The 18,620-nt window shown below is 37.9% G+C and overlaps 1 protein-coding gene across 2 annotated transcripts in view; it reads left to right on the top strand.

The window, feature by feature from the left end:
• Positions 1-18,620, top strand: part of ENTREP2 (endosomal transmembrane epsin interactor 2) — a 594,790-nt gene that overhangs the window by 445,334 nt on the left and 130,836 nt on the right. The window lies entirely within an intron of this gene.

Raw genomic sequence — 18,620 nt, 5'->3', positions numbered from 1 at the left:
CTGAAATTCCATTTTTGTTGCTCAGATGTTTTGGGCAGTTTTCTTCTGTTTTCTCCTTCATTGTGTTATTAAGGCATTGTTGTCCTGTCATGTTCTTCTGGGAAATCTAGGATCCTTAGTTTGTCTTTACAAATCCTGTCTTTAAGCTCGGTATGTTTTGCTTGCATAGTGAGCATATTTGCTTTTAATGTTACTCTTTTTTAGATTCTTTTCTTCTAAGTTGTCTTGACTTCTGTGTGCTTGTATTCACTATCTATTGTTCTCTTTTTTTGTTTTTGCTTATGGCAAGACATTACTTCAGATTGAAGATTTTTTTATTGTGTTTATTATTTTTTGCTGTGCAGGACATAAATTTTGTTCTTGTCATTCTCATTTGTCTTTTATACTACTCAGGAATGGTGTGTTATGATTCCATGTTCTCTGTCTCATCAAGTGCTGGGTAATTTTCCTTGATTTTACAGGATTTATAGAAGTCCCAACTTGTTTACTGGATATAGAAGCCATATCTTCTTCTGTTACTGTTTTTCGTGTTGATTTACCTGTTTATGTTTAAGATCTTTTAATTTTCTATTTTTCTGAAATTTTTAGTACTTTCAGGCCCCCTTACCCCAACCATTCTGGAGAGCAATTTGGAACTATGCCCAAAGGGCTACAAAAATGTGCATACCCTTTGACCCAGCAATAGCGCTTCTTGAACTATATCCCCAAGAGATCATAAAAATGGGAAAGGGTCCTACATGTACAAAAATATGTATAGCAGCACTCTTTGTAGTGGCCAAAAACTGGAAATCAAGGGGTTGCCCATCAACTGGGGAATGGTTGAATAAATTATGGTATATGAATGTAATGGAATACTTCTGCACTATAAGAAATGATGAACAAGAAGACTTCAGAGAGGTCTGGAAAGACTTATATGAACTGATGCTGAGTGAAAGGAACAGAACCAGGGGAACTTTGTGCACAGCAATGACCACAGTGTGTGAGAGTTTATTTTCTGGTAGACTTGGATCTTCATAGCAATGCAAGGACTTAAAAAAAAAAATTCCCAATGATCTTCCAAGGCAAAATGCCTTCCACGTCCAGAGAAAGAACTATGGAATTCAATTGCAGAATGTAGCAGATCATTTTTGTGTGTGTGTGTTTAATGTTTTGGTTTGTTATATGATTTCTCCCATTTACTTTAGTTCTTCTACGCAGTATGACTATAGTGAAAATGTATTCAATAGGAATGTATGTGTAGATCCTATATAGAATTGTATGCCGTCCCAGGGAGGCAGGGAGGTGGTGGGGGGCAGGTAGGGGGAAAAAATCTAAGTTTTATGGTAGTGATTGTGGAACACTAAAAATAAATGAAATTTGAAAAAAAAGAAACAGGATTAAAATCAGGTATGCTAAGTTGATGTTTAGGATTCAAAGGCAAAAATGATGTTCACCGATAGTCATGCAAGTGACAGGCTTTTACAATACGGTCTTTTTACCTACAAGAACAGTCTTTTTTTACTAATTAAAAATTTCATTGCATGACACGTGTGAATATGTTCCATCCTTACTTTGCCACGACACAGCATCTAGTGACTTTCCAATTCTTTCTCAACCACCTTTCAGGCAAACCACTTGTTATTATCACCTAGTAATCTATCAAAACTCATGTCACTAAATAACTTAAGGGATAGAGAAAATCCATTTGTATTTTTAAACCGAGCATCAGAAGTATAAAACATTGAGAAATTTCAGTGTGACAAAATGTACATTGAACTATGTAATCTTTCAGTTAGGAATTATTTCTTACTATTTAGGAAAGCTGCATAGGCCAATGCAAGCAGATGTTAGCCTGTTAAAAAAAATTACTTTTATATTTTAGGGCTATAGAAGAGTTGCCAGACAGTGCTATCATTATCCCTATTTTACAGCTGATAAAACTGAGGTTAAATGACTTGACCAGGGTCACACAACTCATAAATATCTGATTTATACAGAATCCTCAATAATAATAACTAACATTTATATCATTCTCTGTCAGGTATTATGATATGTGCTTTACAATTATTATTTTATTTGATCTTCACTTACTAGAGGAGAGTTCATATTTGAAAAGAACTGCTCTGAAAAATGCAAAGCAGTTTGGCAGAAATTAGGCGTAGACCAGTATCTTATGCATTAGAGAATAATTATTTCTTGAAAAATATTATTACTTGAACAATAAGGATAATGCTGTTGAAAAAAATTAGAAGGGAACCAGATGATATAACTTTTGTAGCTATGACTCAGGGTAAATAGAATATTTAACTTAAGGAAAGGATAACGTCAATCTCAAAAGATAAAATAGATAATTTTGAGTATATGAAACAAAAAAAGGTTTGCATTAACAGTATAAGCGTAGCTGAGCTAAGAAGGAAAGCCGTCAGATAAGAAATATTTTTTTAAAATCTTTCATCAAATATTTCAGACAGAGGTCTATTACTAAATGTAAATACATGCACACATGTTACATAAATGTATGTCCAAAAGCCATTTCTCAAAGAATATGAACAGTTTTCAAAAGGATTGTGAAGTGTTAGAAATTATATGAAAAGTTACTACAAATCACTCATAATAAAAGAAAAAAACTACAGGTTACTTGTAATAAGAGAAATGAAAATAAATACAACTCTGAACTTCATCATACACACAGCACATTGTCAAAAAAATAGTTTATATAAAGAGAGACACTTTAACATGCTACTTCTAGATTTGCGTATTGGTCCAGCCTTTTTGAAAAGCAATTTAGAATTATATTTTGAAAAGTGACTAAAATACACTTATCTTTTTACCAAGTTATGTTCTATTGGATATAGATTCCAAAGAGGGTGAAGACAGAAAAAAAGGTATGACAAACACCAAATTACCCTGGCACTTTTTGTAGTGGCAACAAATTAGAAAGAAACTAGATATACTAGGGTGGGGATGGGAAGTAATGGCTAAATAAATTGTGGTCTGTGGATATAATGGAATATTACTGTACTGTAAGAAATGATGAATATGAAGAATGCAGGGGAACGTGGAAAGACATAATAAATTGGTGCAAAGTAAAATAAACGGAACCAGGAAAACACTATGCAAAATGGCCACCATATAAATGTGAACAACCACAGCAGCAACAATGCACACACACAACGTTGTGTAATCATAATCAAGCTTGGCCCTGAAGAAGAAACATGAATATGCACTATTCTTTCTAGAGGCAGGGGACACTGGACGTGAAATACTGCATGGGATTTCATCCTTCTTCACCTCAAGGCACCTGTCACCTTTCCCTAGATACTATTAGATGGGCCTAGAAGGAGACAAGTTCTGTTAGGTACCCACCCCTCCACCATCCTGCCAAAGCTCTCTTTAGTATTCCTGCTCCTACCCTACCCCTACCCCGTTTTTACCCCTACAGCAGAGAAGCTCAGCCTTGTGCACACTCCCTATACTTCTCAACCTTTTTGTTGGACTTGAGCCAAGGGGAGTTCATGTCCCAGTCCTGGCCAGTTTACCCCCTCAGTCATCAGTTTCCCATCTTTTGACATTTTTTTCCCCAATTTTCTTGATTTGAGGTGAAACCTCAAAGTTATTTTGATTGGTATTTTTCTTATTAGTGATTTAGAGCATTCTTTCATGTGCTTGTTCATAGTTTACAGTTCTTTTTTTAAGAAATGTTTATTCATATTATCTGATGACTTGTCTATACGTAAATGGCTTTTGGGCACTCATTTCTGTTAGTTATTTATGTATCTCAGAAATCAAACTCATCAAAAATATTCAAAATAAAGATTTACCTTAACTTTTTTGATTAAAAAAATTCTGAAAGTTGAAATATTTATTTATTTTTATTTTATTTTCATTTTTAACACAGTTTATGATTAGATAAAACAATTCAAACTTTTGGTCAGGTGATACTTCTTTTTAAAGCATTTACAATATGGACCACAAAAGAATTTTTTTTAAACATTAACCAACTGAGACACAAATAGTATTTATGTTGCTAACTTCACGAGCTCTTGACCTAATTGTCTCCACGGTATTATTAAGAATTAAAGGACCCTAACTTATTGTTGTTGGTCTAAAGTCCTATATCTAATAGCTTAATTTTAGACTTAACCTCGGATGTTCCCCTACCAATAATCTCTAATTAAATAGATCTGGTATTAAGCTTACAAACATTTTGACTATAGGAAATTGCCACCAAGAGTAGGAACATTGCAGGGATACAATATCTCCCCAACCTCATGTCAGTTCCAGGCAAGATTAGATTGTCCACTTGCATTCAGTCAGGCTTAAAGTCTGCCAGGTGTCAGTGGGGAAATTTAGTCAGGAGAATCCCACCTCAGCCCAGGCTGAACAGCCACTCTCCCACCCTTCCCATGAGGTCACCTTTTGCAGTTCATACCAGCATCTCACCAGCTTACTGGCATCATGAATTGGAGTCTCAGATTGCCTTTCTTGCTTCCCATACCTGGAGTTAGACTCAGAAGAACAGTCACTTAATAGTCCCATAGCATCTAAAAATGGCAAGTTCCAATAACCGGGTTTCAGATATGATTATAATTTCGCTTTGGCGAAGGAACATCTTTTGAGGCAAGTCTTAAGTGGCTTATATGACTTTCTGCACATGTTCTAGTTCCTGATTAAATGGCAATCATAAAATCAAATTTACTATTAAAACCTTAACTTTTCCATCAATGCCAAATTTTACCCGAGGTTACCTTCCTCTAGGAAATTCAGACTGAAATTCTTTTCCCCAAGCTAAAGATGTCATTGATTTATTCTCAGTAATTAATTCAGTCAATTATTTTAATACTACCTGCTTTTACCTCACTTTGTAACATGTCCAATTTTTCTCCCTATCACTCCCCTCCCCCTGTTTCCTAATACCTTGCATTCTGATTATTCCTTTCCTCAATGTATCCTCCCTCATATCACACCCCAACCTTCCCTTATCCCCATCTTCTCTCTTTTCTTGTAGGACAAGATAAATTTCTATAAATTTCTGTGTAGTTCTTATTTCTCGATTATGTGCAATAAAAATTCTCAACATTTGTTGCTAATACTTTGAATTCTAATTTCTCTTCCTTTCCCTCACCCCTCTGCAGCCCCTCTGAGAAGGGAAGCAATTCAATACAGACTAAATATGTGTTCTTTTGCAAAAGACTTCCATAATAATCATGTTGTGTAATACTAATCATATTGCCCTCTGTCCTACTCTATCTCCCCTTATTTTTTTTCCCCACAATTGACCTTGTCCCTTCTAGAAAGTGTTTATTTCTAGGGACTCCCTTCTCCCATTTGCCCGCCCTTCTAACATTCCCCTCACCCCACTTGTCACCTTCTCTCCTACTTTCCTGTGGTGTGATATATCAAAATTTTCATATCAAATTTAGTAAGCATGTTATTCCCTCCTTCAGCCACATGTGGAGAGAGTAGCTTCATTTTCCCCCTCTCCCCTTCTCCCTTTTCTCCTCCATTGAACAAGATTTTTCTTATCTCTTTTATGAGTTAAAGCCTGCCCCATTCCATTTCTCCCTTTCTCTTCCCAGTGTTTTCCTCCTTCACTCCTTAATTTTTATTTTATTTTCTTTTGTGTGGATACCATCTCTTCTGATGTAACACACCTTGTACTCTCTATCTATGTGTATCTGTGTGTGTGTGTGTATGTACAATCTCTTCAACTACCCAAATACTGAGAAAAGATTCAAGTTAAAAATATTTTTTCCATGTAGTAATGTAAACAGTTCAGCTTTAGAGAGCCTTTTATGATTTTTCTTTCCTGTTTGCCTTTTCATGCTTCTCTTGATTCTTGTCTTGGAAAGTCAAATTTTTCTATACAGATCTGGTCTTTTCCTCAATATGAATTATTGAAAGTCGTCTATATCATTGAATGACCATCTATTCCCTTGAAGTATTATACTCAGCTTTGCTGGGTAGGTGATTCTTGGTTTCAATTCCTTAATGGTGAAGCTGCAAGATCCTGTGTTATCCTGATTATATTTCCACAGTAATCAAATTGTTTCTTTCTAGCTGCTTGAAGTATTTTCTCCTTGATCTGGGAACTCTGAAATTTGGCCACAATACTCCTAGGAGTTTCTCTGTTCGAGTTTCTTTCAGGAAGTGATCAGTGAATTCTTTCAATATTTATTTTGCCCTCTGATTCTAGAACATCAGGACAGTTTTCCTTGATAATTTCATGGAAGATAATGTCTAGGCTCTATTTTTTTTATCATGGCTCTCAAGTAGTCCCATAATTTTTAAATTGTTTCTCCTGGATCTATTTTCCAGGTCAGTTGTTTTTCCAGTGAGATGTTTCACATTATCTTGTTTTTTTTCAAATTTTTGGTTTTGTTTACTAACTACTTGGTTTAACTCATAGTCATTCATTTCCCTGAACTCAATTCTCTCTTTTAACAAATTATTTTGTTCAGTGAGCTTTTGAACCTTCTCCTCCATTTGGCTAATTCTGCTTTTTAAAACCTCCTTCTCCTCGTTGGCTTTTTGACCTCTTTTTCCAATTGAGTTAGCCTCTTTTTAAATCTGTTATTTTTCTCAGCATTTTTTTGGTTCTCCTTTAGTAAGGTGCTAACTTGTTTTTTAAGGTCTTCTATTGCCTGAGCCCAGCTGAAGTTCCCTTTGGAGGCCCTGGAGGCACAGGTCTTGACTTCCTCTGACAGTATGCCTTGTTCTTCCTCATCCAAAAGGATGGGGGAGACACCTGTTCCCCAAGAAAGTAGCCTTCTATGGTCTTATATTTTTTTCCCTTTTTGCGGCATTTTCCCAGCCAGTTACTTGACTTCTGAGTTTCCTCTCCACACCCACCTCACCTCCAGTTCCGCCAAGCCAGCACTGGGGGCTGAGATTCAGAAGAGTTGCTCCAAAGCCTCAGGGGTTTTAGGCGGGGGCAGGGCCGCTATTCAGTGTGAGATTAAGATCAGTTGCTCAGGTGGGGTCACAGCCACCACACAGGGTTCTGTTTCCTCAGGGGGTTTATGATGAGACCTTCAACAGTGGATGTGGGCTACTGCCTGCTTTGGGAGCCCCATCTGCTGCTGCCTCTACTGCTGCCTCCTGAGGAGGCCTGAGTTATGGAGACACTTTGCTCCCTTCTCAGCCAGCCAAAAAGACCCTCTCACTGACCTTTGGTGCCTGTGGGTTGAGGGATCTGCACTGCTGCTGGAGATTCTGTCCCTGAAGCCTGCTCTGATCTGTTCCTTTTGGTGCCACATGGCCAAGGCAGGGCTGGGCTCTGCTCTGCGTCCAGTGTGCAACAGACCTTTCTCGTTGATCTTTCAGGTCTCTCTGGGATAGAAATCTCCTCCACCCCGTTGTTCTTTGACTTCTGCTGCTCTAGAATTTGTTGAGAGTTCTTCTTTACAGGTATTTTATGGACTGTGGGGTAAGAGCTAGCATATGTGCATCTTCCTACTCCGCCATCTTGGCTCTCTCAGCCTGAAATATTTTTTAAAAATCAAGTAATTGAGTCACATTCTCTTAGGGGAGATGTTTTGTTAGATGCCTTAGATTATGGTCTAAGGGTCAAATGTTAGTTACCCAAGGTATGTTTATACAACTTGTCAAGTTCCTTGATATCAAGGACTCTTTGCTATGCACATAAAAGGTACTTAATAAATGTGTATTGAACTGATTTTCTTGCTTTCTCTTTTTCCCTTCTCATGACTTAATTTGGTGGTTTTCACCATATACTATAACACTCCTCCCTTCCCAGAGATGTTGAAAATAGCCTGATAAGAAATAATGTAAATTTCATTAATGAACTAGCAAGACTAGTTGACTATTTTGGAGGCTGATATATGTGCTTATATTTATATATAATAATGAACATTTATATAGTGCCTTAAGGTTTGTAAAGCACATTACAAGTATTATCTGACTTTATTCTCACAATAATCCTGGAAAGTAGGGACTGTCATTATCCAACATTTTTACAGATAAAGATACAGAGGTGTACAGAGGTGAAGTGTCTTATCCAGGGTCACACAGTCAATTTAAACTCAGGTATTTTATGACTCCAAGTTTAGTACTTTTATTTGCTATACTTCATAGCTGTGTGTTTATGTGTGTGTGTGTGTGTGTGTGTGTGTGTGTGTGTGTGTGTGTGTGTGTGTGTGCAAAATCTGTACCCTTTTCCTTTCTGAAATTGACTTCTCTTTTTTATTGGACTTCTGGAGTGGCTCCAGCTAATGATTGTCCTTAATCTAAGGCTCAAATTGACCAAAAACAAAGTCACTCATATCTTTCCTCACCTTCGTAGAATTTTATACAGATTTCGCTTCATTTTACAGAATATGTGAATTCTGCCAGAAATGACCCTAAATTTTATTTTTCCAATGAGAATACTATTTTTATCACTGACTTTCATTACAAAAATGAATTGAAAATTCATTACTTTGGGGTAGGGAATAGTGATCACACAGTAGATTCATTTGAAATGATGGGTGAAGTAAAGGTTACATAGGAACCAATTTATCATTTTCTGATTTGTACTGTGCAGGAATTATTTGTTTTTTAAGATTGTGAACTTCATGAAGTCAGAGGATAAATTTAATTAATCTTAGTTTTTCCTATTGCACTTTTCTCTTGGTTCAAATTAGATTGGTAAAAATATCATTAGGAGCAGGACCACCTAGGTAAAGTAGCTTGGAGTTTTTAGTGATTCTACATGAAGTCTAGTGGTGAAAGGGTCTAGTGAGGGTGAGGAATCTGTGGCTTTCTAAGGCTAGGTGCAGCCCTTTGAATCCAAACTTCACAGAACAAATCTGCACCTGAGGACATAGAGGGTCACAAGTGACCTCAAGGCCAGAGGTTCCCCACACCTGGATGGAGTTTGAATAGAGGAGGATTCATCTGAATCCATGAAGGTCAAGAGACATTCATTCACCATAGAATACTAGATCTACCTATTTGGCACTATTCTTTTTTAGGTTTTTAGAATCTACAACTTCTCTTCCATTTATAGTTCATCTCCACTTTGCCCATAGGCCACAGGAATTCCTCTCATCTAGAAATTCATGAGTTCTTCATTAATAGATTCTATAATTTTGTTTTTCTCTACTGAATATTTACAAGGTCTAATTTTTCTAGTCTACTATGTCAAACATTCCTTCTTGATGCTACCAACTATATAATGATTTATGTCACTGAAAATTTCTTGTTTCAGACTCAATTAATTATATTAAATGTTCTTAAATATATTAATTATATTGCTCTTTTATAATGATCATTTTAGATTATTTTTATAAATGGCTTTTAAAGTTTGAAATTCCATATACATATTGGGTTTATTAGAATGACAGTGACTAAGGCGAATTTAAGCTTATTTTTAAGACAGTTTATTTCAGAAACATGAACAAAAAAGTCCTGTTGAGCACTAATACCGAAATAAGATTATACAATAATAGGTATCATAAAAACATTTTAAAAAATAAAATTTACTTTATTAAATCTCATATGTATTCTGAGTTTCTAACATAGTGAATTACATATCATGAATTCATCTCCCTGGTTTTAAAGAGTCTGTTATTCAAAAGGAATTTATTTTCATCCCCCCCCAAAAAAAAAAACAAATCTCCCCTTCCCAACTTTGTCCTTAATGTGGAGGGCAGTATCATTCTCCCAGTCACCCAGTCTCACAACATTCTAGATATCTTCTTCTCACTTGCCCCACTTATCCAAACTTGTCAAGTTTTATAATTTCCCCCTCTACAACAGTGTCTTTTACTTCTCTCTTCTCATTCAGCAACTTAGACTAGGCTCTTATCACCTGCTTCCTGTTCTAGCACAATAGGCCTATAATTGGTCTCCCAGCCTCTCCTTTCATATTCCAATCCATCCCTCCTCAGCTGCCAAAGTGCTAAAGCACAGCTCTAACAATGCTACCCACCTAGTCAATAAACTCCAGCTGCTCCCTTTTACTTTCAGCATCGCATATGAAATCATCTGTCTGGTATTTAAAGTTTTTAACAACCTGGCACCTTCCTCCCTTTCCAATATTATACTTTACTCCCATCCATGGATTCTATAATCCTGCCATGCCGACCTATTTACTATTCCTCACTCCTGTGACTTCATCTGTGATTTGAGTCTGTGCCTTTCTGTTGCCCCTCACATCTGTATTGTTCACCTTCCTCATCTCTACTTCCTTGCTTCCTTCAATTCAAAGCCCACCTTCTGATGGAAGTCTTTCCCTTGACTGCCACCCCTCCCAATTATCTTACATTGTCTTTCTGAGATTACCTAAGTAGTGTGGTATAATGGATAAGAAATTGGTCTTCAAGTCATTTATATTTATAGATAATGATTTAATATTTATTTATAGTGGATATTTATAATTAGTTTAAATGTTATTTAATTTGAAGCAGTTTCATTAACTTATATTTGTTTTCCTTCAAATAGGTAATAATTAATTATGAAACAAGTAAACATTTAAAGATCATTAGTTGACATCTAATACATTTTAAACTAAGGAAAAATGGACTATGAAGCGTATTATCCAAGTATAAAGGATATTTCTTTGCATTGGAAACAAATTTTAAATGAATGTACATCAATCAATAAAATTCTTTTTATTTATTTATTTTTACTATATTATCCTTCTTAAAATGTAATATTTCGTGCTTTAATATTGTCACCTTTTCTTGACATTTTAGCATATTTATTAAACTATTATTTCTTTCTTGGGCTGTCAATTTCCATTTTTCCTTTTCTATGACCTGTCTCCAGTTACTCTCAGCTACTTAAAATAGTTATGACTATCAATCAAATATTTATTTTTCTCCTCATTTTCCTCATTTAATATAATTTCATTTCTTTTCTAGACTTTGCTTTCTTGCCTACATTTCAGATCATGTAATCTCCTCATGTTTTAATATTTAGGTGCCTTATTCTTTTCAATAATTAATCTCATTGTAAGTAGTATAATACCACTCAGATTAGTCTTCTCACTTATTAAGACTTTTTAAAACATTATAGTATATATTTATTTTTCATGTATTTTCTTACCTTATTTTTCTTTCTTTAAATATATAATTTATTTTTTAAGTTCTCAACATTCACTTCAACAAGAATTTGAACTCAAAATTTTCTCCCTATCTGTCCCCATCCCCCACCCAGGACAGCAAGAACGCCATCCACCCCTTCCTCCAGTCTGTCCTCCCTTCTTTTGCCCTCACCTTCATCAATCCCCCTCCCCTCTTTTTTCCTGAAGGGGAAAATAGATTTCTATACCTCATTGCCTGTACATCTTATTTTCTAGTTGTATGCTAAAACAATTTTAACATTTATTATTAAAGCTTTGAGTTCCATATTCTCTCCCTTCCTCCTTCCCCACCCACCCTCATTGAGAAAACAAGCAATTCAGTATAGGTCATGCATGTGTAACCATGCAAAACACTTCCATAATAGTTATGTTGCAAAAGACTAACCACATTTCCCTCTGTCCTATGCTGCCCTCCAGTACAAACACAAATCCTGTGAGTAGATGCAGCTGGCTGAATGCTAGCTGGGTAACTCACATCCTCCTCTCCTGTCTGCCTCCCCCTTCCCTTCCTTCTCTTCTCCAAAGGAATGTAAACTTGGATGGCCAAAAGATGCCCAGTTGACTTGGGTTTTACTGACTCTTTTCCTATTTCCCCTCTCCTCTCCTCTCTCCTCTCTCCTGTTCCCTGTCCTGTCCTCTCCCAAAACCTTAAATCTACTACACTCTGAAACTGGGACTCCATTGGAGCCTCAGGGCTCCTCTGGACCCTCCTAGCTTGAGAGTGATTATCAATAGTAGCTGTTGCTGTTTCCCACCCAGCCTGATGTCTTTCTTTTTTCTTGACCTCATTAAAGGAGCCATGCCCTGGTTACTTCTTAAACAGGCTTATTCGATGCATGGGTGTTACCTCACCCTAAGTGAGTACCTGCAAACACCTTGGCTTAAAGGGCCCAAGGTCTCCCAGTGCATCCTGATGAATACCTGGTCACTGGATTCAGATGGCTCTGGTGACCTGAACAGCCCTCCGTCACTCAAAACAAAGTCAAGTGTAAGTCATGTCATTATTTCTCTGAGGACAAACACAACAATTCTGCATTTACTCCATTCCCTCCTTTGACACAATAATGTTTGCTTCTGATTATCCCTTTCCCCAGTTTGCTGTCCCTTCTATTATCTTCCCTCTCCTATCCCCAGGGTAAAATAGATTTCCATATCCAATTGTGTGTGTGTTATTCCCTCCTTAAGCCAAATTCCATGAGAGTAAGGCTCACTTATTTCCTTTGATCTCCCCCCTCTGCCCCTCCATTGTAAAAGCTTTCTTGCTTCTTTTATGTGAAATGATTTGATATATTCTACCTCTCCCTTTCTCTTATTCCTAGTACATTTCACTCAACAGAAAATTTTATTTTTTAGATATTCTTCCTTCATATTCAGCTCACCCTGTGCATTCTGTGTGTGTGTGCATACACATACATACACACATGCACCATGTACATATATATGCCTACAATATATAAGATACACATACATACATATATGTAGGTGTGTATGTATGTATGTATGTATTATTGACCTGAAAACTTGGTTAAAGAAAAGGCAACAGGCTAAATGCATACATTTTATAATTTAATTAATTAATTAAATTAATCAATTTCCTATTAAAGACAACGGTAACATAACGCATTATGGAACCAGAAATGCTCTGGCTACCCAGTGCAGAAATCTTCTGGCTTATATACATTTTGCCGTGAGAAAGGAACTCTCCGAGTTGAACAAATCATAAATTCAGTAAGACAAGACAATTAACAAAGTGATGTTGGTTGGGCCTTGCGATTCCAGGCTGTGTAAACATATGTCTCGGTGACAAGGAAGGAAATCCCACCACTAGTGAGTGGCAGGCTTCCTGCCCTAAACAGATAACTGACATAGGAAAGGGTAAACAAAGTTCAATAGAAATTATGACCTAAGATGTCTATATTTTCTTTACCATTAATATGCCATAACATAGTATATGTCTATAGATAATAAGATATAAAGGAAAGTTCCATTATTCAAGATAGTGTCTTAGGTTAAAGGTCTCCTAAGGAATGTAGAGTCAGCCTTGGCTGGCTTTGTTGACATAGGAAGAGGCATTCTCTGAGTTTGCTTCAGAGACAACAAAGAGATTATTCCAAAATTTTATATTAAACATTATCAGTATGTGGGGTGTAGAGTGTGTTCAGGGAGGACCAGTACCTTTTGGCTGCAGAGCCCTTTTTGGGGCTCTTTCCACCTTTGTTGTCCACCTGTTCCGCCTAACACTAACCTGTGCTTCCAAGAAGTGCAGCATGTGCAGCAGCCACACCACGGTAAACTGTTTTGGCAGATAGGCCAAACCAGATTGAGGGTAACCAATGTTTCTCAAACCTATTGGTGAGTTAGGGGGGTTTCCACCCCAAGCATGTGAAGACTTCATCTGGTGGAATGGGCAGATGAGAACAATTTGTTCTAACGGCCGTGAAGGCAGATGAAGCAGGCGATATGGAGCACTTAAGAGTTTGGTTGTTAGATACTGAAGACACCAAAGTCATCCACTGCATCCTTCCTGAGCTATCACTAGTTGTCTTGACTCTGTCCTGCCACTGGACTATTATGACTCTGAAGGAGATAGTGAGGCCAACGACTTCATGCAAGTCTACCTCACTTAAATCAAATTTACACACATATCAAAAGACATCACCCATACCATTTCACTATTATGCCTCAAAGTCCTGTGGCGAGAGGCAAGTGATGAAGCAGCAGGTGTGGGTACACTGGGAGCTGTAGTCACAACCCTGCACACAGGTGGCCCAGACCATAGGGTCGTTTCTCATGGGAAGCAGCAGTGGACCTCGGCAGCCCCTGGGTGTCTAAGCAGCCTTTTAAGGATCTCACTGCTCACCTCCTGGTGTGAGGAAAGGAGCTAGAAAAGATGCCCTAAACATTGCCTGCTTATCCAAACTTGGACTAATTACCGCAGCAGGTGGGGAATCCCACTATGCCGTCAAAACACAAAAAAAGTATGAAAACATCTGCAAAGATGATTCCACTCACCATAGGGACATGGAGTGTGCACACACTAATAGAGAACACAAAATCCAGTAGACCTGAAAGAAGAGCTGCTCTTATTGCAAGAGAACTCAACAGGTGTCGCATCCAAATAGCAGCCCTGAGTGAAACAAGGTTGGCAAATGAAGGCCAGCTTACTGAAGTTGGAACTGGATACACTTTTTTCTGGACTGGGCACAGAGAAAGGGAGCTCCATGAAGCTGGCATGGGCTTTGCAATCAAAACTAATCTAATCAGTAAGCTGGTATGCTTGCCAAAAGGAGTGATTGAAAGGCTCATGAGAATGCGATTACCACTCACTGGAAAATGCCATGCCACCACATCAGTGCCTATGCTCCCACCATGATAAACCATGATGAAGTTAAAGACAAATTTTATGAAGACCTAGAGACCCTTATCGTCAATGTGCCAAAAGAGGACAAGTTTATAATTCTGAGCGACTTTAATGCTAGAGTAGGATCAGACTACCAGACTTGGCAGGGAGTCCTAGGGAGGAATGGAGTTGGAAACAGCAGCAGCAATGGTCATTTACTGCTGAAGACTTGTGCATCACGTGACCTCATCACCAACACTGTTTTCTGTTAGCCTAAATGCAGTAAAACTTCATGGATGTACCCTTACAGCAAACACTGCATCTAATAGACTATGTGATTGTAAGGAGAAGAGACAGATGAGATGTGAAAGTGACAAAGGAAATGTGTGATGCAGAGTGCTGGACTGATCATAGATTTATCCTTTCCAAGCTAAATATTGGTATTCATCTAAATCACTGCCCTCAAGGCAAAATGACTACTAGGATAATTAATGTCACCAAATTAGAGCTCTTGTCTGAGTGTGAACAGTTTCTTGCTGACTTGGAGGGAGAGTTGAGCCAACACACAGTTGGCAACAGTGGAGCAGAAAAGGAGAGGGCAGCTCTCAGAGATTTGGTGTACAGCGCTGCATGTCCTCATCTGGGTCAGAACACTTGCAAACACTAAGACTGGTTTGATGAAAATGACGGGAAGATTCAGAAGCTGCTAAATGAAAAACAAGAACTCCACAGGATTTACCAGCAGGATAATTCATCTTTATCTGAGAAAGCAGTATTTAATTCTACCAAAAGCAAAGTACAAGCAAAGCTTAGAGAGATGCAGATTCCTGGCTCAGTAAGAATGCAGGTGAAATTCAGTTTTATTCTGATAGTAACAATCCAAAGAGCTTTTATGATTCCCAGAAAGCTATTTATGGTGCATCACAACTACTCAGTGCTGATGGAGTCACATTGATTAGTGATAAGGACATGACCCTAGAGAGATGGGCCGAACACTTCCATAGTGTTCTCAACAGACCATCATCAATTAATGCTGAGGCCATTGACCTTCTACCTCAGGTTGAAGTCAATCCCTCCTTAGCTGAACTTCCAACTGAAGAAGAGGTTTTGAGGGCCATTAGGCTCCTTTCATGTGGCAAAGCACCTGGTGCTGATTCTATTCCAGCTGACATTTTCAAGGTAGAGGGACCATTGCTCATACAAAAGCTCACTGAAGTTTTCCAGGTTATATGGCAAGAGGAAGCTATCCCCCAGGAGTTCAAGGATGCCTCTATTATCCATCTCTTTAAAGGTAAAGGGAATAGATTGTCCTGCGACAATCACAGGGTGATCTCTCTCTTAGTCATTGCTGGCAGAATTCTTGCTAGTCCTCCTTAATAGACTGATCCTTCACCTGGAAGATGGTCATATACCAGAGAGCCAGTGTGGCTTCAGAAAGGCCAAGAACAGTTGATATAGTGTTTGCTGCCCAACAGCTCCAGGAGAAATGCCAGGAGCAGAACAGAAGTCTGTACACAACGTTTGTAGATGTGACCAAGGCCTTTGACACTATTAGTCATGAGGGTTTATGGAAAATTATGTCAAAATTTGGTTGCCCAGAGAAGTTCATCAATATTGCATGTCAATTTCATGATGGCATGTTTGCCCGGGTTTTGGATAATTGACAATGCTCTCATGCCTTCCCAGTCACCAATGGTGCGTGCTTGCTCTCATGCTCTTTAATATGATGTTTTCAGCCATGTTGTCAAATGCTTTCAATGAAGATGAACATAGCCTCAAGGTCAACTAACATACTGATGGTAAGTTCTTCAGTTTGAAAAGATTACAAGCCAAGGCCAAAGTGGAGGGAGTGTTAGTGCATGATTTTCTGTTTGCAGATGATTGTGCACTCCATGCAGCCTCTGAAGCCAAGATGCAACAAAGTATGGATCAATTCTTTGCTACCTGTCTTAATTTTGGCCTAATAATTAACACCAAAAAAACACAGGTGCTCCAACAGCCACCACCGCATCAACCGTACATGGAACCATCAATTACAGCAAATGGAGAAGTTTTGAATGTTGTGGATAAGTTCACTTACCTTGGTAGTGTACTTTCTAGGGGTGTACACATTGACAATGAGGTTGATGCATACATTGCCAGAGCTAGTTAACCATTTGGAAGAATCTGAAGAAAGGTTTGGGAGAGAAGAGGTATTAGACTGACTACCAAATTCAATGTCTGCAGAGCTGTTGTGCTGATCTCATTGTTATATGCTTATGAAACATGGACAGTCTACCAGGGACATTCCAGGAAACTGAATCACTTCCATTTGAACTGTCTTAGGAAGAATCTAAGGATCACCTGGCAGGATAAGGTACCAGACACTGAAGTCCTTGCACTGCTTCAGAGAGTACAGCTCTGATGGGCTGGCTACATTGTTCAAATGTGATACATACACTTGCCAAAAAGACTATTTTATGGAGGACTTGCATGGGGCAGGCGATCACATGGTGGCCAGAAGAAACGATACCAGGATACTCTCAAGGTCTCTCTCAAGAACTTTGGATTTGACTGTGCAACATGGGAGACACTGGCACAGGACCACTCAGCATCGTGTGCCCATGTAAGAAAAGGTGCTGTGCTCTTTGAGCAAAGCAGAACTGAGACAGCACAAAATAAATGCAGGATACGCAAATTTGGGATATTCACCCCAAATATTCATACAGACTATCTGTGCCTAACCTATGGTAGAACATTCCGAGCTCATATTGATCTGATCAGCCACAGTCTGACACTCTGAAATTTCACTTTACAATGGTGATGTCATTTTGGTCCTCTTTGAAGACAAAGGAAAACAATCATGTATGTATGTATTTCCTCTAACTACCCTAATACTGAAAAAGGTCTCATGAGTTACAAATAACATCTTTCCATCTTTATTGAGTTCCTTAAAGCTTCTCATTCCTGTTTACCTTTCCATGTTTCTCTTGATTTTCGTATTTGAAAGTCCAGTGTTTATTCAGCTCTGGTCTTTTCAACAAGAATGCTTGGACATCCTCTGTTTCACTGAAATTCCATTTTTTTCCCATGAAGTATTATAGTCAGTTTTGCTGGGTAGATGATTCTTGGTTTTAATCCTATGTCCTTTGACCTCTGGGATATCATATGCTAAGCCCTCAGCCCTTAGAGTAGAAGCTGCTAAATCTCATGTTATAGTGATTTTATTTCCATAATACTTGAATTGTTTCTTTGTAACTGCTTGTAATATTTTCTCCTTGACCTGAGAACTCTGGAATTTGGTTACAATATTCCTAGGAGTTTTCCTTTTGAGATTTCTTTCAGAAGGTGAATGGTAAATTCTTTCCATTTCTATTTTACCCTCTAGTTCCAGAATATCAGGGAAGTTTTCCTTAATAATTTCTTGGAAGATGATGTCTAGGCTCTTTTTTTCATCATGGTTTTCAGGCAGACCAATAATTTTTAAATCATCTCTCCTGGACCTATTTTCCAGGTCAGTGGTCTTTCCAGTGAGATATTTCACATTGTCGTCCTTTTTTCATTTGTTTGGTTTTGTTTTATAATTTCTTGGTTTCTCATAAAGTCATTAGCTTCCATCTGTTCCATTTTAATTTTTAAAGAACTATTTTCTTCAGTGAGCTTTTGAACCTCATTTTCCATTTGGCCAGCTCTGCTTTTTAAAGCATTCTTTTCCTCATTCACTTTTCTGACCTCTTTTGTCATGTGGGTTAGTGTATTTTTAAAGGTGTTATTTTCTTCAACATTTTTTTGGGTCTGCTTTAGCAAGCTGTTGACTTGCTTTTCATGATTTTCTTGCATCACTATCATTTCTCTTCCCAATTTTTCTTCCACCTCTCTTACTTGATTTTCAAAATCCTTTTTGAGCTCTTCCATGGCCTGAGACCATTGCATATTTTTTTTTTGGAGGTTTTGGATATAAAAGCCTTGACTTTTATGTCTTCCTCTGATGGTATGCATTTGTTCTTCCTCATCCAAAAGGATGGAAGAAAATGCCTGTTCACCAAGAAATAACATTCTATAGTCTTATTTTTTCCCTTTTTTGGGCATTTTCCCAGTCAGTTACTTGACTTTTGAGTCCTTTGTCAAATGGAGAGTATAATGTAGCGACCTGTAAGTTCTCAATTCCTCCAAGGTGGCACGCTCAAGGGAGAGTAGTTTACTCCTCTCCTGTCCTGCACTCTTGTCTGTGAT

The sequence above is a fragment of the Notamacropus eugenii genome, chromosome 1 (assembly GCF_028372415.1).
Source record: "Notamacropus eugenii isolate mMacEug1 chromosome 1, mMacEug1.pri_v2, whole genome shotgun sequence".
In the NCBI taxonomy this organism is placed as follows: Eukaryota; Metazoa; Chordata; class Mammalia; order Diprotodontia; family Macropodidae; genus Notamacropus; species Notamacropus eugenii.
This window is presented reverse-complemented; position numbering and strand designations above follow the sequence as displayed.